The sequence below is a fragment of the Microtus oregoni genome, unplaced genomic scaffold (genome assembly GCF_018167655.1).
Source record: "Microtus oregoni isolate MIOR12 unplaced genomic scaffold, Mior012 000005F_ref0000423, whole genome shotgun sequence".
NCBI lineage: Eukaryota > Metazoa > Chordata > Mammalia > Rodentia > Cricetidae > Microtus > Microtus oregoni.
The window spans coordinates 55,861,543-55,882,851 of record NW_024543064.1 but is presented as its reverse complement, the minus strand read 5'-3'; positions in this window follow the sequence as shown (position 1 = coordinate 55,882,851).

Genomic DNA, 21,309 nt, shown 5'->3' with positions numbered 1-21,309 from the left:
AGACCTTGACAGCAGTGTTGCTACAATTATGTTTTAAAATTCCTCCATCAGGTAAGGCAGTCCACCCACCTATGGGAAATAAGACAGTGGTATTTCTTTACTTCCTATCTATGAGGAAAGGAGATATGGATTTGGAAAATAGTGTTCAAAACAGGTATATGTGCACAATTCTTTTCATAAATTCAAAATAACCTCTTCCCAGTCTACCCTCCTCATATCTGGTTGGAACTTCTGTTTCACATTCATACAGTATATGTGTGTTTCCTTGAAGGCTCCTCAGAGCCTCACCCTCAGATATAATAATATGTCTAGAGAAAACCTCAGTGTAGCGAAACCTGTATTTACAGAATTACACTTTTGTACGATATATTTGTATATAAAATGCACTCTCTATGTGTGGTTTCCATCAGTGAATGTATAAATAAATGGAATTGTAAAGAGAAAATAATTTTACAATGCTACCCATAATCATTTTTAGGTATGATTTTGTGTGATCATTATTACGCTTTTTGTACTTTACAGTAATTGCTAATAATTTGTTTTTAAAAAAGTTGACACCCCCTTCCCCATTGTTTGTGAGTAATAATAAGGTAGGTGAACAGCATGTGAATGCTTTTTATACACTAAAGAAATTACCACCTTGTAACCTGAATTGCGTATTTTCTTGCTGTTGCTTTGCTGAGAGCCTTGCTTAAAGTTTTTTTTTTTTTTGGTTGGATTTTATTTTGTCACAGAGATTTTAGTGTTTGAAATATTTGGCTCAATTGCCTCCTCCTTCCTCTCCCCCATCCCTCTCTCTCCTTTTCTTCCTCTTCCCTCTCTTGCTTTTTTTCCTCTTAATTTCCTTTTTTGAAAATGCTTAGGCTAGCTTTTTGTCACCCCACTTTTCTGTGAGCTCTAATAGTTTCTATTTTAAGTTTAAATATTTATAATTTAGAATCTTCATAGATATATAATATTACTTCCCAAAGTCATTATCTGAATTTATCCCACACTTTATAGAATAATCAGTCATTACATCACATTTACCATACACTAAATTTGTACATAAATTTGTATTTGTTTCTTAACTCTTAGTTTGTTTCAATTTTCCTTTTTCCCCATAAACTATCATAGTTTAAAACCATGTAGTTTTGTATATTTTGAAATGTGGTTAGTTAGATCTCACCTTTCGCTTCCAGAATGTAGTTTAAAATTGAAACGATGGACCATTACTCCACGGGAAGAATCACACATACGTTTGTCAGCCTTCACTAGAGCATCTTCAGCAGTGTCTTTGTCTCTGTCAATATGATAGCATTTGCCAACTTAGCGAGGTACCACTTGGAATGACATCTAGTCAAGTCTGTGATACAATTGATCTTTCAATTATTAACAGTCTGGGCTGCAGCTGAATTTCAAGTAGGACAAGCCTTGGATCGACAACTTCCCTATGGAAAACTGGCTGTTTTTGTGAACAGATGGGAAAACCAGGTTTTTAGGAGAAGCATATCATCGATGCTTTGCTGAGATATCCTTCCAGTACCTCCTTGGATTAAGAAATGCTGCCTTTTTCTTGAAATACACAGATTCTTTGAGTATATGTATATGCCAAGCCAGATGCAAAAAAAAAAATATCATACCCAATACCATGGGAACTCACAATTTATTCCATAAGATAAATACTCTTACATTCTAGAAGCAGATATTTGTATTCTAAGATAATGATAATATGCAATATGTTAATATTTTTCGTCAATTGCTAATTTTAGCAGTATTTACACAGTTTCTTCACAAGTGTTACAACTGAACAAGAATATAGTACCCTGAAGTTTCTACTACTCCCCTGATCCTGGGCCCTCACTGGCACTCCTCTTGAATATCCTGTTGTTGTCCCATGTCATGGAAGTTCTGCAGCCTTGAGTCTGCAGGACCAGCATCTTCACATGCTCCAACAGATTACAGATGGGGTGGATATTGTGGAGAACCAACCCCTAGCCCTGGTTTTGAGCCTGGGTAATTGTAGAGTGTGTCTGCCTGCCAGCTCTCCCCCTCCATCACCACCAGGGCGAGCTTTCTAGTGGTGCCTTGGCTAGTTTACCCTATGTAGCAAGAAGCAAGTGGCTGGATCATTTCTCCTGCTTTCATGCCTTCAAGGTCAGCCCACCCACACCTACATCGTCAGGGCCAGCTCTATGGTACTGCTCAGTATTAGGGTCACTCGCCTAAGTGTGACAGCTGGTGAGGTGTAGGGGCAACTTTCTAGCTCATATGACCTTAGGCCAGCTCTCCTAACTGCCACAGCTGGTGAGGGGTGGGACTAGCGGTGGGGAAGGCATCTCTCCCTTGCCCATACTACCATGTGGCAGATGAGGAACAGGGCCAGATCTTACACACTATCCACTTGCTGGCTCACCTACCCTGTCAACAGGGTCAGCTCTACTGTGCTGCCTAGGTTAGGTGTAGCACCTGCTCTCCCAAGTGCTGGAGTTGGTAAGGGAGAGGAGAGGGTTAGCTTCTTCACCTGCTGCAAAAGGCAGTGACAAGCTGCACGGGGCATCTTTCCCTCACCCACATCACCATGTGGCAGATGAGCATAGTGGTACCTGGTTTCCCATTCTCATGCCCTCAGGGACAGCTTGCACACACACGTTTGTGAACAGAGTCAGCTCTGTCTTGCTGTCCAGGGAAGGTGTGGGGCCAGCTTTAGAAGGTGCTTCAGCAGGTGTTACAGTCCATGAGGGGCAGGGTCAGCTCTGTGAGGCCATATCATCTTGATTTTGCTGATATCAGGAACCAAGGACATCAACATGAAAAAGTGGTTGTAGGAAGGTCACGGACCCAGACGTGGGCCTTGGCAGTGGCCCAGGCATGGTAATCACTATGGCCACATGCGACAAGGAAACCTCCCACCTCATCCTGTACCTCACCACTTTCATCTCTTCAGATCTGCCTCTCTCCACAGGACATGAGCCATTCTGTTTGTTTGTCTTTCTCTCTCCTTTACATTTGCTCACCGTAATCATTACCAACTTCCCTGAGCTGCCGTGTGTTAGGTGGACAGACCTGTGTTTTCTCCTCGGTGTCTAAGGCAGGATGCTCCAGACATGCCTTGTGGATCTCCTTGTCCCGCTGAGTTATAATCAAAAGCAGCAATATTTTCAAGCAATAAAATAAAGCAAATATGCTAGCTAAAGTCTGATAGAGGCAATGAAATGAAAGGAAAACAAAGGCCAATGAAGAAATGAGAAGAAAAAGGGAAAACAACAGAAAAGTAAAAGATTGTTAAATAATGGGAAAAACTCAAAGTTGCATGACTATATGGAGCAAGTAAAAACACAAAAACTTAGGTAACTGAGCATTTTTAACTGGCCTACGGGAGACAGCTTCTAGTCCACCATCTTACCAAATTCTATAACATTTACCTCTTCGGTTTCTAATTTTAGTATGTGTGTATCCATGAGTTTTGCCTCTATTGGCTTTGTTTTCTTATGATTGATGTGATATCATCTGATCCCTATTTATTCATTGGTTTGGCATCATGTGTAAATGAATACAAAAGCTGAATTGTGACTTCTGCTTTAGACCTTAGGGTGCATCATCCTATCTGGTGATTAGGGTGAGGCGCTAGTCTTTCTCATTATTCTCAGAATTGGCTTGTGATGAGACTGACTATGGCATGACTTTAATAAAGTTGAGTTCACCTGTAGCTGGCCCACCTTGGTTTCCTGCCACTGTCTTTATATCTTGTTGGTATATAGAATCAAATGTGTTGTGTTGCCATTTCAGGTTCATGGGTGTATTCAATTCTAGCAAAGCTTCAAGATTGCAGTTCCATTTTATAAACTGATCCATTGATCTCTCTATTTCAGTTGACCTCCAACAAAATCAGCATTGTGATCGGAGGGTAACTGCCAACGTACATAATTTACTTTTGTGTTTAGAGGCTTTTTACATAATTTTTAATTCTTTTAAGAATGGCATACACATGTACTGTACTTATATCATTGTCAGCCTGCCTTCTCCTCCTTACAAGTCACTTATATCTTCCCACTCCCTCTAAAGTTCATGACTCTTCTGTAATTATTATTACAATGCACACACACATTCTACAGAGTCTAGTAAGTGTTGTTCTTACATATACAGGTTTAGGCCTGAAAAATTGCAATTGGATAACCCAAGAAGGGCCTCATTTCTGGGGGAGACAGATTCTCTGTGATTTTGAGGACATTGATTAGCAGCAACTCTACATCTGGAGATAGTGCTTTTTCAATTTTCCCCTGGGTTTATTAGCATGCTGACTGGTGGTATCATTATGTAGATCTTGTTTAGGTGCCTCTACTGTTGTGATGTCATGGATACTATATTCCTGGCATGTCCAGAAGACACTATGTAGCTGCAGGTATCCTAGTACTCTGTCTCTATCAATCTTTCCAGCTCCTTTTCTGTTTTGTTTATTGAGCCTTCACTGTAGAGTTGTTACAGATGTGTGGCTGTGGTGGAGGGCTCAGCAGACCCTCTTTGATGAGGGGTAAGAGCTACATACACTAACTTGTGGCTATAAGGGTTAAGCCTTTTTTTTTTTTTACCCAAAAGGTTTATTTGTGTTTATGTTAATGTGTGTCTCCATGAGCGGATGGCAGGTGTGTGTGGGTACCCACGGAGGTTAGAACAGGGCATTGGCTGCCCTGAATCTGAAGGTACAGGCAGTTGTATGCTGCTGATGTACGTGCTTGGAACCAAAGTAGAGCAAATATTCAATTCTAGGCCATCTTTCCGGCCACGTTAGAGTCTTCTTGATTTCCATGTATTTTATGCATCCATACTGCTTCATAAATCCTACCCGATTTTTCAGGAACACTGCAAAGTCCATTTTGTTTATGCTCTATCTCTACTAAGAATAAACCCATGTAACATGCAATCTGTTTGGTTTATTTCTGATTATGCAAGAACCCCCTTTTTATTTAGTTACTATTTGTGCAATATATATTTTCCATGTTTTGAATTTTAGCTTTTTTTATACAATTATATTTTAGATTTAGCTCTTTAAAATTAACTGGAAAAAATTATTTAAATATCCAATGTGATATTCTTTGTTAATTAACCTGCAATTTAGAACAATTACTGTAAGTACAGAAACTCTTGGGTCTACATCATTTGTCTTATTTACTTTTGCTGATGGTCCTGCATACATTTTATTTGCTGTGTATTCCTTTTATGCCTCTCTTTGCATTGAATAAATGCACATTATGTTCAGTTGTATCTTTTTTAGCTTGAAATTCATGCCTTTTGCTTTTATTCATTTGGTGGTTAATAATCCTCATCAAAAAATAATATCTTTTGCTCTTCCCAGATAATAAAAAAGACAGATATTTAAGTCAATTCAGCCCATTTTCTCTGAGTTTTTATGGCAATGTATTCTCAGTACTACAAAGTAATTTTACTTGAATTTTGCTAGGGCTGCTGTGACAAAGTAGGGTAGCTTAACAAACAGAAATCTACTCAAGGTGCTGCCATGACCAAGTTCTATCTGAAGTGTGTAAAGGAGCATCCTTCCTGCACCTCCAGCTTCTGAGAGCCACAGCAGTTCTCATAAACATGCCTGAAGAAATCCACTCTATCCTCTGCCTCCATTTTAATAATACCACTCTCTCTGTGTGTATCTCCATCTCTCACCTCCCCCTGCATCTTCATAAGTTATATTGATCATAAGCTCACTTCCTTCCATTTGATCTCTGAACAGACTACTTCAGTAATAATATTGCTTATCAACCTAGGTTGCATTACTGGACCTTAGAGTTTTGGTTTATTTTAGGGAGAACATAGAACAGAAGAATAATCACTTAATGTTTATTAAAGTTCACATGTTAATTTAATGTTTTATTATTATTTATTATTTTAATTTTTGCATTTCCAAGTTTGCAGCTGAGATAATTTTCTTCAGATTAAAATATTTCCCCCAAATTGTTACATATAGTATTTTCATTCTCAGATGATTCTTTTTTTCTCTATGATATATAATTTCATCAGTTATTACCTTTGGAGTAGTAATAATATCATTCTAGGCTTCCATTGTTATAAATGATATAGTAACTGTAAATCTGAACTCTTTGGAATATTTTATTTTTCTGGCTTCTTTCAAGATTGCCTCAGTAAGCATTGATTTTTGATAAAACAGTTTTAATGCTTCTGAATATGATGTTTTCCACACTTACACATACACACATTCATTCATTAATACATTTACCTTTGTGCTTCATATTCTTTGGGCTTTTAAATCTGTTGGCCAAGAGTCCATATAGATTTTCAAATTTTCCAATGTTTCCATGTACTGTCTTTGTTCATCTGTTCCTTTTTTCTTATAGAGTCCAGCACATCTATGCTAAATAGTCTTCTTGTATGTTCCATGTATTCTCTCCTATTTTTTGTTTATACCTTATCAGTTTGACTTTGTCTAATAAGTTGGTAAACCTTTGTTTGTTTGTTTATTTATTTTATGAGACAGATGTCTTTCTCTGATGCTTTATTGGAACTTGATCTGTAGACCAAGCTAGCATTGAACTCAGATATGCATCTGCCTCTGACTTCCGAGTGCACCAACACCTTTCTTAACCCTAGTAGGTGATCAACAAAGAACCAAGTGTTTAAGAACACAGCATCTCAACCACGAAAGGCATTTAATTCAGATCAGTGTTGAATCAGAGGAAGAATTATCACAGATAATAGAATTGCCCCAATTGTGGCAAGGTAGAGTTTGTGAATTTAGGAAGACCTCTTTCTAAAACTAGATGAATTCCAAAGGCCAGACAACAAAGGCCAGAACAAAAACTCAAGGAAAGAGCTGTTGTATGAAACCCTAGCTACAGTTTGTGTCTTCAGTGTCTTAAAAAGGGTTATAGTGCTTTCTCTCCACAGCAGTGGTATTGGAGGTGGTGATACCATAGGAAGGCGGAATCAAATAAGATGTCTTTAGATTATTAGGGGGATTTCCTCACATGGCTTGTGGATTTCTTGACTCTTCTTTCTCTTTTATGCTCCATGGCTTATGATTGAGCACTTTTTCTTCAAAACATGTTTCCATCATGATGTATGCAAAACAAACATGCCAAATGAATTGAGAAAAGGGAAATCGTTATACATTAATTATTTTTTACTTTGTAATAGTACCAGAAAAAATAAATAGCATAGACCTGTACCCTCTGTCTATGTGAAAGATGATGTGATAGAACACTATGTGTTTTTCATCAGTCAGCATGTTAATCAACTAAGATATAAGAAAAAAAAATGTTCTTTTAGAAGAATGAGTACATAGCAATAGAAAACAATGGAATGCCTTGCTTTGAAAATGATACAGATTTGAAAAATACTCAATGATGGGAGTAAGACTGATTATGTTTGATTATATGTATTAGCAGAAAGTTAAACAATAATAACTAACATTAGGTGTAATAGTAATAATAGTTATATATACAGCAGTTGGTTATGTATTATATACCTTAGGATTGTTTGGGATACTTTGGGGATATGTAAAATAATTTTATATTATAATTATATTTGATTTCCACAAATTTATGTATAATTTATATGAAATTTCTTTATAGGAGTTATAGTTAAGTTTTATTAAAATTTGGTATTAATATCTTTATATATATTTTATATTTTATAGATTATAGCTTACATAGATATATGACAGGCTATTTCAATAATTCACTTGCTGTGTTCAGAGTTGAAAGAGCCATGTAGAAAAAATTTGCAGTTTTTTCTTAGGTTCTTCACAATGATCCATCAATTTCTTAGCTTCTACAGCATTTTCTTCTGGAATTACACCAAATTCATTTACTCAACATTTTTTCAATATGTTAAAATCAAGTCACACCATCTATAGGAAAAGCATGCAACACAATCAGCTGATTGAGTCAATCTGAAGGACAGAATTATTTGGCAGTATTCTTGTAGCTCCAGTGACTACTACCTAGATTATATTTTACAATGAAAAGAGTTTGCCATTTTATCACTCTACCGCAAGGAAAGCCAGCATTCGCCATACCTGAGACAAGCTCCTTGAGTAAATCTTAATTAAATACTAGAGTGTAGTGAATATGAGAAATCCCAGAGATCTTGACTTTAGGTATTCAAACTTTAGGATGATGTCATAATCATTTTTAAGTTTTTGGAACTATTTCATGCTTTCCAAACTTACTACACTTTAAACCCTTCTCACCTTCTTCTTTAACAAATAAAATAAAATCTTTGGGGTTTTCCTATACCACCTATTCTAGAGTGAATGGTCATGAAACCAGGGTGATAATGCTAGGTCACAAATTCAGCCTTAATCCATGCCTCCAACTCTAGTACCTCTGTGCAAAGTGTACATGTGTCGTTTCCCAGTTTTATGGTTGGACTATAAATGTTCTTTTTGGTTCTTGATATCTCCTCAAAGAGCAGAGCTGATCTACAGAGCTAGTTCCAGGACAGGCTCCAAAGATACATAAAGTAACCCTGGGTCAAAAATCCAAAACCAAAACCAAAAATAGTAGGAACCATTTATTTGATAATTACTTTTGTGTATAGGCAAAATGAATGTTAACTTAAGAAGAGATAAGCATGAAGAATTAGAAAATTTTGTTAAATTATATGACAGAAGTGCTTGACCTCCTCTTGTGGGCTGCATATCTGTAGTTTAAACCAATGTTCAATATTATTTAAAGACTGGACCTGTCTGCTCATTGAGATGAATTAATGGGTGGAAGGGCTTTCAAGTAGGCCCAAGGCCTAAATGTGCTCACTGATTCTCGCTATGTGACAAGATAGAATTCACTTTGAGAGTTGTCCTCTAAATTCTGAATAAACACTATAGCATTCATGTGCCTTCACACACACAAAAAAAAAAATTAAAAATTGCATCTGTTTCAAACATGTAGAGTTTGTGGTTTCTTCCTAAGTGAAATAATTTATCAACCTTCTACATGACACTTACATTAAGTTAGTTAGAAGTATTCTTGAGATGCTATACAGTATATGGGAGTTTGCGCATGTGTAACAAGCAAACAGTATATCAATTTATACAAGGAACTTGAGCATTTGTTGATTTTGTAACATGCTGGGTACTTAGAATCTATCCATTACAGATCCTGAGGAAGGGCTATACATTGTTATTTGTAAGTTACCTTGAATCAGCTACAGGTTTGTACTGTGAACTGGAGTGTATCAACTAAAACAAAAGCAAGCTATATCAGATGTGCTGAGGCAAGAGAAAAAAATAATCATATGAAATGCTTGTGTGTAATGTTCGATTATATCCCCCAAAGGCTTAGTAGATGAAACATAAGAGCAATGAACCAAAGCAACAAAGAGACAAAAGTAAAAACCTTGATAGATTTTTATGTAACCCAACAGTTCCTAAAATCACTTTTAGATCAGTGGCCCAAATATGCATCGTAAAAGAGATTAACAAGTGGGTCTAAAAGAAGACTCAACTATACGTTGTCTACAAGAAACCCACTTGGCTTCATTACATTATTATTCATGCCGCTCACTACACTATATATTAAACATGTAGAACTTAACTATTGAGTGCATACAACATGTATAACCCTAAAACAGTATCTCTCAGCTTCTCCCTTGTCCCTAAACCTGAAACCACCATTCTCCTAATTTTATGAGTTTGGAAATTTAGATTTCTCAAAAGTGCAAGTATTTCCTTCCATGTTTTCGAAATGAAAGTAATGTGGCCTCCTGTGTTCAAAGGATGAATGATAATCTTCTGTGTGCATGTTTTGCATTATTGCTCTCATGTCTTCAATTCTCAAATCAATGGGAAATCAAATTCTTTTCATATATTTTATATTGTGATCAATGCTTCAATGAGTCACAAAGTACAGACATCTTTTGATCTGGATTTCATTTCTTTGGAATCCATGCAAAGAAGTGGGATTGCTGGATCAAATGGAGTTCTAGCTTTAATTTTATGAGTAACTTTCCCTACTATTTTCAGCAAAAGGTGCATAATTCTGATCAACTGTGTGCAAAGATTCTTTTTTTTACATTCTTGTCAATGTTTGATATTATTACTCATGCCATAAGTCATTGCATACAGAAGTCATGTTGTTTGATGATGGTTTCATCTCTTACTTTATGACCATTACTCATACTGACTGTTTTCTCATAAGCCTGTTGACTATCTGAGTTTCGGAGAAATGTCTATTTAGATTCTGTTTCACTTTAAGTTGTGTTAATGTTATTGAGCAGTTTGTGGGTTTCTCATACTTTGCATATTTTTTTTTCCATGACAGGGTTTCTCTGTAGCTTTGGAGCCTGTCCTGGAACTAGCTCTTGTAGACCAGGCTGCCTTTGAACTCACAGAGATCTGCTTGCCTCTGCCTGCCAAATGCTGGGATTAAAGGCGTGCGCCACCACTACCTGGCTTTCATACTTTGTATTTTAAACCATTATTAGATCTATTAATTGCAAATATACTGCCCCACTCTGTGTATTGTCTCTCCCATCTGTTAGATCTTTTCCTAGAAATGTAGTTTTGTAGCATGGTATGACCTGATTTACTTATTTTTGCTTTTGTTCTGGAATCTTATACAAAAAGTAATATTCAAACCAAGGAGAAGTTTTTGGCTATTTCTCCTCTATTAGTTCTGTGTCCTGTGGGTAAGTGTGTAGCATTAGGACATTCACTTTAAATGACAGAAATTATTGAAAATTGTCTTTCTTCCTTGCGTAAAATAAGCTTCTTTATGAAATAAGTTGGTTATAAATCATATAAACTGACCATAGACATATGAACTTATTTCTGGACATTCCATTGTATTTTGTTGGTCTATTTCTGCTTAATTCCAATACTTGAGTATTGATTACAGCAACTTAGTATTTTTAAATGAAGTAATATAAATATTTCAGGTAAAGCTGAGGAATATTTTAGTTGCTACAAAAAATTAGTTTCTCTGGAATAATTATCTTTCTGTTCCTCTCAAGACAGGGTTTCTCTGTAGCTTTGGAGCCTGTCCTGGGACTCGCACTGTAGACCAGGCTACCCTCAAACTCACAAAGATCCGCCTGTCTCTGCCTCCTAAGTGCAATATTTATCTTTAGCGATACTTGGCAATAAGCTTCCATCAGTTCATTAATTCCATGTCAAGCTACCTAGTCTAATATCTGTGAAAGTAGACCTTTTATTTGGTATATTGTAATTTTTCTGTTTTCTCCAAATTTGAAAGTAGTTGTTTGGATCATAATGGGACTTCTCTGACAGACTTAATAAGACCTGCTCATTATAAAAGTTTACTATTTTTTTCTCATGGATATTAGAATGGACTGTTGCATTTGTATTCCTTATAAGCTGATTGGAAACTGAAAATCTCTCCAGTAATTTTTAAAATATGCTTTCAGGCCAGCGTTTCTTATAAAAAACCTATTTCATGTTTCATCTTAGATTTTGGGAGCCTGGTGCCCAAGAATTTGAGAAATATATAATGGTTGAAAAGTCCTCGAGTTCATCATGCACTTTCCACTCAATTCCCCTGCTTCCACACCAGATGGAGGTGGGCTTTCCCAGCATGGGAAAAGCTTGGGATTCACTCTCTCCCCAGGGGTGGAGCAGTTGTTTGCCATTGGCAGGGTTTGGGAAGTTTTGGCTTCTGATCAGACAAGCTGGGATCCTTTCTGTAGCTGCCTCTCCTTCACTTCATTTTTTTTTTTTTTGCTGGTTCTTGATCTTTTAGTAAATTTCTTTGAGCCTTTGTAAAATTTTTAACTTTCTTGTTTTTCCTGAGTATTGCTTAATTGACACTAAGTTTTCTCAGCTCTCTTCTTTCTATGTTTTAATATTGCTTTGTCCCTTTGTTGTAATTTTTAATGAAGTTTATGAAGTATACAATTTACTCTGGTCATATCCACCTGTCCACGACCCCCAACTCTTCTCACAACCTTCCTCCACGTAGTTCTTCTGATGGAGGAAGGTCATTGGTTAAATAAAGAAACTGCCTTGGCCCTGATAGGACAGAAAATTAGGTAGGCTGAGTAAACAGAACAGAATGCTGGGAGGAAGAGGAAGTGAGTTTAGACTCCATAGCTCTCCCCTCAGGGACAGACACGATGAAGCTCCTGCCCAGGATGGCTAGAATCTTCCCGGTAAGTGCACCTTGGGGTGCTACACACATTAATAGAAATGGGTAATCAAGATGTAAGAATTAGCCAGTAAGAAGCTAGAGCTAATGGGCCAGGCAGTGTTTAAATACAATTTGTGTGTTGTTATTTCGGGGCATAAGCTAGCAAGGCGGCCGGAAGTCGGGTGGCAGAAACACCAGCCCGCAGCTCTTTCAACATTCTTCCAGTTAAGTTTCTGTTTACATTTTAATCTTTGCATGACCCTCTTCAGTCCCGTTACTGCTGCTCATATATACATGGTCCAGTGCCAACCATTGGCTGGCACACAGGCACCCTTGCACCAGGCACAACACCCGGGAAAGAAACTGACCCTGCTTTCCTAGGAGCTGGTAGTAGCTCCCCACTGTCAATAGCTCCCCAGCTCGTGAGGTCTTTCTCTGTTCATACTGGAGTACTGACTGGATTGATCTGCCCAGTTCCTGTCCGGGAAGCCATAGCTGCTGTGAATGCAGAAGCACCACAGGCCTGTCATGTCTAGGAGACACCACTTCCCCCGTAATCTCTCAACTGCTTTCTGGCTCTTTCAGTCTGTCTGACCTCTTCCGTGATATTCCCGAGCCTTATGCGGAGAAGATCTAAGGCAGCTGTCTCACTGGCACGGAGCACTTCATAGTCACATAGTGTCTTCACTTTGACCAGTTGCTTATTAACCTCCACTCACTGCAAGGAGCTTCTTTGGCACATCCGTCTCTTATCTGCCCTCTACCGCTTCAAACATTACACTCTTCTCGCGGACTGATTAACCGTATGCCTTCTCTTTTCTCTCTCTGATTCTCTTCAGGTGTTTCTAAAAAGTCCTTTAGGGCTGATGGGGTGTCTCAGCAAGTAAGGAACTTGTTATCAAGCTTGCCAACCTGGGTTCAATCCCTAGAACCAGCATGATGGAAGCAGAGAGAGAATTCCAGAAAGTTGGCCTCTGACCCCCACAAATACGTTATAACACATGAACATACACACAGACAAAATAAACAAATACAATAAAATATGTTTTTTATATTATAGAGCAAATCATTTTTTGGTCAGTAAATTCTTGATACTTGTGTAATATCCTAAGTAGGTTGAAGGTATAAGCTAGATTAATGCTAACTAAATCAATATTTACATCTTCGATTTCTGCATGGAAGCAAACTAAGCCTCTTTTCGTGTGGTCGTTTATGGATTCACTCTCTAAGTATGTGATTGGCCTATCACCTCTTTGACAATGAGAGAGAACTTAGAATGCTGACCCAGACACATTTAAGGCCAAGCCTGAAAGTCTAACGTTCCTTCCATCACATTCAGAATTCTTTCACATGTTAGTGGCACGAAGGGCAGAGCTTATTTCGTGGATAACCCAAAATCCCTTTAAAATGACAAGAATCTATAAAGTTTGCTTCTTTATTTCATGCTGTTTAATGACCTAACAGTCCTGTTTCTTATTGAGTATTGAATTAAGTTCCCAGGTATACATATGTAATTTGATCACTTAAATTATTTTACTGACAATCTTTAATGGATTGGAGTTATCTCGTAGATTTTGAGATCATACCAACCGTCATTAATTATGGTGTTAGCGCTTGGGCTCAATGTCAGTATCTCTGCAGCTTTTAATTGTAGCTGGAAACCTGTTCTTTCACAGTGTCAAAACCGGCTCTCCTCGGATGGCCCTTAAGCATTCCCTTGTCACCCTTTCAGCTTGTCAGGGGCTTTTAGCTCTCTTATGTGCTTCAAAGTGATTCCCTTTATCAAACTTAATTTCTTGCACATAGTTTTTTTTTAAACTTTAATTGCTCTCCATATTTTCATCATCTGCTGAAGGGATGCTTTTCACTATGTTCATCCTCCCCAAATAATACGAATTAATGAGTATTTCAGTTACTTCTGCATGCTCCCCATTCCCTGACCTTTCCATTAATTGTCTTTCAACGCCTTACATACATTAAAGGCATATTTTGTATAGTTTTACTTTTGGGTTTCTAATTTGTGATTCCGTCTGCCTTTAAATTGTCTTATTTCTTATTTTTAATACCTCATCAAACGTGTGTTATCAGTTGATGCTATTCAAGTAAAGACTGTTCAATATAAAATTGGGGAGAAATATTTTTCTGACTGTGATTTGGGTTGAAGGGATTATAATCCAACAAATAATCTAGAAGAAATAGTAAAATACTTTTGTTCACTATTGGATTTTTCATAAAAGACTTAAGTGCATTTACTGTGTTCTATAGAAACTTCTTCTGTGTTCTATAGAAACTTCTTCTGTGTTCTATAGAAACTTCCCCTTAAGCCTACCTTCACTTCCAGATGAGAGATGAACAACAATGTCGCAAAGGTATGGCAAATGGCTTTACCATCATGAGTATTATGCAAAGGTACTTGACCCAAACAAGACAAACTGAAGCTCATCCATGTCTTTTGCACTCAGAGAAAAAGCATTTTTTTTCCATTGGGACTACATGTCTAAGATGTTGAGAAATGTTGCTGCCATTACATAGAGAAAGCTCTGCCTCAGAGAAAACCAGATTCAAAATGATTCCATACCAGTAAACAATTTTAATAATTTATCGCCATGTGACTAATGGATATTTATGAAAATTAATTAATTAATTATTTCACCTTTATAAATTAGCAAAATTGATTGAACATTTACTCTGTACAAATCTGTATGAGGATCTAAAGAGGTAAGACTTAGACTCTGGTCGAGTTTCTGGTGTTATGCAGAAAATGAGGTGATAATATTTTATTATGGAAGGAGGGACAGGTTTACAGGGAGTGAAAGTTGTGTGTTGAGGTCTAGAAAGTCTCCAAAAGGATCTCAAGTTGATACATGTATGTTTGAATAAATGCTGTACCTCCTCTGATAGTTTGATTTTGAAAGTAGAATTTCTACCCAATATTCTTATCTATACAAATAGGCACAGCACTTGTTTTTGTACTTTTCTCAAGAAGCTAAATAAAGATATTTTAATTACTATAATCAAAATGCCTACCATCAATCCATGATCTATGTTTTAGTTTCAGAAAACAGAAGAATCTGGCAGATGATTTAAATAGTGAAGAAGGGACCATGGAAGTGAAGTTCCTTTGAAAGCTGAATAATCTTGATATTGATAGTCGGTATCATTTATAATCAAATCCTCACAAATACACTTTTAAATTCAAAGTAATACAACAAAAATGTTCATTTATTTTTACATGGGGAATATGTACATTGTGATAGTTTATCCTAGAGATAATGTGTCATTAGTAAACAAGAGCAATATGATTGTAATAGTCTTAATACAAAGTTTAGTTTTTTAAACTTTAAGTTACAATTATACTATTGTTTTTAATAGATATTTCACAGGAAGAAAGAAAAGTACCTTAAAATGTCTGCTTCATTGCTTGTCTGAGATAGATACAGATGAGGAAGATCTTCACATCCAAATGGAGATGAGTTTCTCTTTCATGACAATAAGATGTACACAGTTTAAAAAACCTGATGATATTTACAAGCTACCATTTATATATAAGTATACCTTTGTCTTACAAAATGCTTTTTATAATTATTTAAAAAGCTGTTAGGCTGAAGCTCACCATAAAATGGCAGTTTCTCAAGGGTCTCTGGGCATAAAAGAGAAAATTTGTCATTCATGGAAGAAATGTACTTTTCATGTTTAGTACTGATGATCATCCATTAAGAAAGCACAGGGACATTTCTCTCTGCTTCAAAGGCTAAAGAAATGCTGGAAGAGAATAGCACAGGAATGAGTGTGTAGTTTGAAAAATTTTAAAGTAGATTAGAACTGTGTGATCTTAGGTGAAAAAAGGTATTTTGAACCTATGTTTTCTTTCTTTATTATTTTTTTAAAAACAATCTTCTCATTGTATATGCCAATCCCAGTTCCTACTCCCTTCCCTCCTCTTGATTTCCCCACCTTACCCGCAACCCACCCCATCCACTCCTAAGGGAGGGTAAGGCTTCCCATGGGGAGTTAACAAAAGCTAGTATGTCACTTTGAGGCAAGACCGAGGACCTCCCCCCATATCTAGTTTTAGTAAGGTTTCCCTTCATAGAGAATGGGCTCCAAGAAGCCAGTTCAAGCAGTAGGGATAAATCCTGGTCCCATTGAGTGACCCCACAGACTGTCCAAGCCATACAAATGTCACCCACATTCAGAGGGCCTAGCTTGGTCCTTTGAAGGTTCTTCTGCTGTTAGTTCAGAGTCAGTGAGCTCCCTCTAGCTCAGGTCAGCTGCTTCTGTGGGTTTCCCTATCATGGTCTTGACCCCTTTGCTCACATGATCACTCCTCCCTCTTTTCAACTGGACTCTGCTCTGGGAGCTTGGCCTAGTGCTTAGCTGTGGGTCTCTGCATCTGCTTCCATTAGCTGCTGGATGAATGAACCTATGTTTTCTATATGAAGAATGGAGATAATAATATTAGTTTTATAGTTCTTTAGTTAGGATTAAAATCACATTGCTAATACAGAGGAGCTTTTGGGCATATATCAGGTAACTAATGAAGACTATTTTTCTTATAAATTATGTATTACTTTAAGTAATTTGTAATAAGGCTATATCAAGGAAATTCTATTTCAGAGTCTATGCACTGAGGGGAACTAGTGTGATAAGTCAAAATGAACGTGAAAGAATAAAGGACTAATGGAAATTCTAAGCCATAAAGTGATGGCTACAACGTTGGGCTGAGGTAGGATTGGGGAGAAGACAATAGAAGGATGAATGAGAGTAACCAGAATACATTATATACACATATAAAATTGTCATAGAATAATAGAATAAATTTAATTGAAAAGAACTACAGACACAAGCTATTAAGTAGCAATTTGCAAGGGTTTGGTTAATACTAGTTGTGTCTTAATTGGTATCAGAGCTGATGGATGGCTATATTCAGCACTTTAGATCAAAGTTCTCACTGTTCTTCTGTAATAAACGATGAAAGTCTTCCACATAGAGAGCAAATGTGCTGGCTAGTGGCTAGTTTTAGGTCAGTTTGACATAAGCCAGAATTACCTGAAAGGAGAGAACCTCAATTGGGAAAATGCCTCCATTAGACTGGGCTGTTAGCAAGTCTGTAGGGCATATTCTTAATTAGGGATTAATGTGAGAGAGCCCAACACATTATGGGTGGTTAGGGTGGTGGTCCTGGGTGCTATAAGAAAGCAGGCTGAGCAAGCTGTGAGGAGAAAGCCAGTAAGCAGCATTCCTCCATGGCCTCTGAGTCAGTTTCTTCTTCCAGTTTCCTGCCCTTTTTGAATTTTTGTCTTAACTTTCTTAGATGATGAACAATGAAGGGGAAGTATAAACCAAATAAACATTTTTGTTTTGCCTAAATTAGTCTTGATCATGGTGTTTCATCACAGCAATAGGAACCCTAACAAAACAGCGTGGAATCCACCATCCCAGCCACTCTTTTTCTTAGGCTCAGTGTAGGAAGCACACATGTGTATGATTTCTACCAAGGTTCAGAGTTGTCATTGTCAGTTAGCATTGTCTAGCCAACCTTCCTTTCCTGCCTTCCTTTTTTGAACTTCTCTGGCTTTCTATCCTAACTCATTCAATTTTTCTTTCTTGTCATTTCACTGAAAAGTGTTCTTACTTCTCATAACTAAGGCCCTAAGTCCGTTCTCAGCCTACTGTACTCCATGGAAGGATATGATTCACCTGAAGAACGACAAAATGAGCCTTGGCTTGGTATGAGAAAAAGCAGAGGAACTTTTAGTATCTTAACCTAATGGAGAACCCAAATTTACTTTACATAGTAAATATGTAAGGTTGGTGTCTTCCTTTTAGCAGTCAGTTTGTCATTCCATTAAAATAGCTATCTTTAGTATATGTGTATGTGTTTGTGTGAACATGTCTTGTGTATGCATGCACGTGGGGATCAGAAGAAGGCAACAGATGCCCTGCAGAGGAGCTGGAGTTACAGGTGGTTGTGAACCAGCTGACATGGGGGATAGGACCGCAGGTCTTGAGGAACAACAGTAAACACCCTTAATGCTGAGTCCTCCCTCCAACTACCAAGTCACATGATTTTTAACTTTTGGGCCCTTTTTATTTCAGAAGCAAATATGTTGCTGTCTGAACATTCAATTTTCAATAGATTAAAATTTCTTTCATTTGTTAGTCAGATTTTTTTTTTGTGTGTGTGTGTCTTTTTTGATTTTTGGTTTTTGACTTGATAAATAGGAGCTGCTATGATAATGAATGAGGGGGTCCAGCCTTTTCTTTTTTTCATGCCCTCTATTCTTTAGGTATTTACTCTTATATACACACATACACGTGTATGTATGTATATGTGTATACATATATATGTATATATATACATATATATATATGCAAACTTATAAATGTAACTTGTAGAGTTTATTTCATACTACTCACATGGATATTTTAGGGCTGACCTCTTCAACCTGGATCACCTATCTGGCTCTTCTCCCTGAAGCAGACTTAGTTTTCCTTCTTTTAGCAGTCATTAGTTGCTTGTAGTTCTCCATCCATGCTTGAAGCCTTGTGAGTATTCCCTTATCCACACTGGCATGCCTACTCTTACTGACATTTTTACATCTTTCTTAGGTGACAATATTATTGAGATTTCCTGGGTGAAGCTTCTTTGTCATATAGAAGACACTATCTTGCAGCAGATGCCATGGTACTTTGGGTCTTACACACTTTACACCCCTCTTCTGAAATGTTCCCTAAGCCTTTCTGTGTTGGGTACCACATGGTCAATTGTTCTTTGCATTTGAACTAGAAGTGTCCTTCTGTAATGGTAATCATCCGTTGCTGCTGATGCTGCAAACAAAAACACCAAAACCACCACCAACAAAACCCAAGAAAAAACAAAAACAAAACAAAAAAAACAAACGACCTTCATGAGAGGTGAGGACTACAGTTACCTTGTGATCCTAAGAATAAGCATTTAGAAGGAAATTAGAAATTATACTGGTTTAGGGAAGTGGCAGTAAAGGGTTTCCCTCCAGGGTCCTTGGACCTCACCAGTCACAAGTGTTAGGCTAGTTTTACCATGTTCAAGCTGGAATTTCCTCCTGCTGAGCAGACCTCAAATCCAATTAGATGGCTGCTGTTTATACAAGACATAAGTACCGCTATCACACTTTACAGAATATCTGTTCTGGTCATTGTCGGGCTTCATTTGCATTGTAGCTGGGTAGGACTATTGGTTGCTTTTTTTCCCTTGGCAGTTTGCATAGCTCCTTCTGTTAATATAAGAGTTAGTCCTTAGTCCTTAGGGAGGGGTCTTCCATATTATTTCCAGTTCAGTTTCTCCAAGTCTTTTGTCCACATTGTGGTGTCTTCAGCAATAATGGGTTCTACTTTCAGATTCTGGTAGGCAAGAATTATGACAATATCCTTAATTTTTTGGGGAAGGATCCTCTTGGATTACCTTACTAAGAACTGAAAAGAGGTCTTCATGTCTTGTATTGGGGATTTTGTTAGTGTATGACTGGAAGTGGAAACATTACCACCCCAAGGGACATCATTTTATACTGTGTATATATGAAAATGTAAGTAAACATAAAATAATATTATTTCTGATGGCTTTAAAAGAGTATTCTTACTATCTGTAGGCATTAGGGAAGTCATAATGTACTTGTAATAAAGCATTCTTTATTAAAAAAATAAAAAAAAACATTCTTAGCTGCTTTTTTTTCCTCCCCGCCCCCCTTACCTCTTCCTCCTTGGGACAGCTTTCTCCCATGCTCAGTTTTTCCATTTCCCCTTCCTTTCATACACCTTTGTCCTGCTGTTTATCTCTCTCAAGTTCCTCCCTCCACTCCCCATTTTTCTTCCTCCATCACCTCCACACTCCTGTAATACTTTGAAGAAATGCCTGGGAAAACACAGTTGAAAACCTCTGGTTTAGTGTAAAGAAACTGGGATTCTGAAGACTAATTTTAGTGTCCTGACATGGAGTTTGTGTGCATTGCTGATAGGGTTCATTGTTTCATATGTAAATCAAGTGGTTTAGAACAGCGGTTCTTAATTTTGGTTGCATATTAAAACCACCTGGGGAGCTTTTTAAAAATCCTGGTGCTTAGGCCAATTAAATTAGAATCTCTGGGGTGTGACCTGGACAGCCATATTTTTTAAAGCTCCCCCAGATACTTGCAGTGTGCAGCAGAGTTTGAAAACCGCAGAATTATTTTAGCAATGATAATCTGCCTGTCCACGGGTCTCTGCGCATTATTTTGGTGAACATAGTAAATGTGTGAAGAATTTAGTCATTTCATGGGTAGTATTCAGAAGCTGGGAGGTGAAGGGAGATGCAAAAATTGGAACCTTGGGGAAAAGTTTTAAAAATTGTATGGTATCTAAGTGTTTTGGGAAAAATACTTAGTTTTGTTATATTTCTGATGAGAGTGGTTTTAACTTCCTGTGGAATAGACCGCCCACTGGGAATTCACATTTAAATGCAATGTTATTATTTTTATACCAAAAATGATATTATTTTGAACATGATCAGTCAAGAATTACAACTACATGTTATATTAACAAGACAAATAGGAAAAATCAGCTTAACTACTGAAATGTAAGATGTGGTTAGAGTTTCTCAGTTGGTGGTGTAAATTGCAAACATTCAAGCAAAATGTTGGCGGGAATGGAAATCTCTGGTATTAAAACACCACCAGTTAAACACGTTCCATTGAAAGACAAACAAACGCATAAATGAACAACATATAAGGACTATCCAGATACATTTCTTGGCCAATATGGAAATTATGGTTTCAGTAATTTTAATTTATTTTCTGTTTTTCAAGATAGTGTTTCTCTGTGTAGCCTTGGTTGACCTGTAACTCTGTAGACACAGCTGACCTCATAGAAATCCACCTACCTCTGCCTCCCAGTTCCCAACCTTTATGGTTTGGCATTTTAATCTTTTTGTGCCATAGAAAAGTTTGCACCAGGCATTCTTTGTGGAACTATCCTGAGATGTTGGAAAAGAAGCCTTGAGATGGACAGAAGCGAGTCCATAGATACTGTGAAAACATGACATCCACACAGCATTCACATTGACGGGTTCTTATAAATCTTGATAGCAAGAAAATGTTGCTTTTTTTAAACCATGAGTTGGCCAAGAGGAACTCCTCCTTTCATAAAGATAATTATTAATCGGAAGCTGTAGAATTAATATCTGAGACAGAGGAGGGAGCAG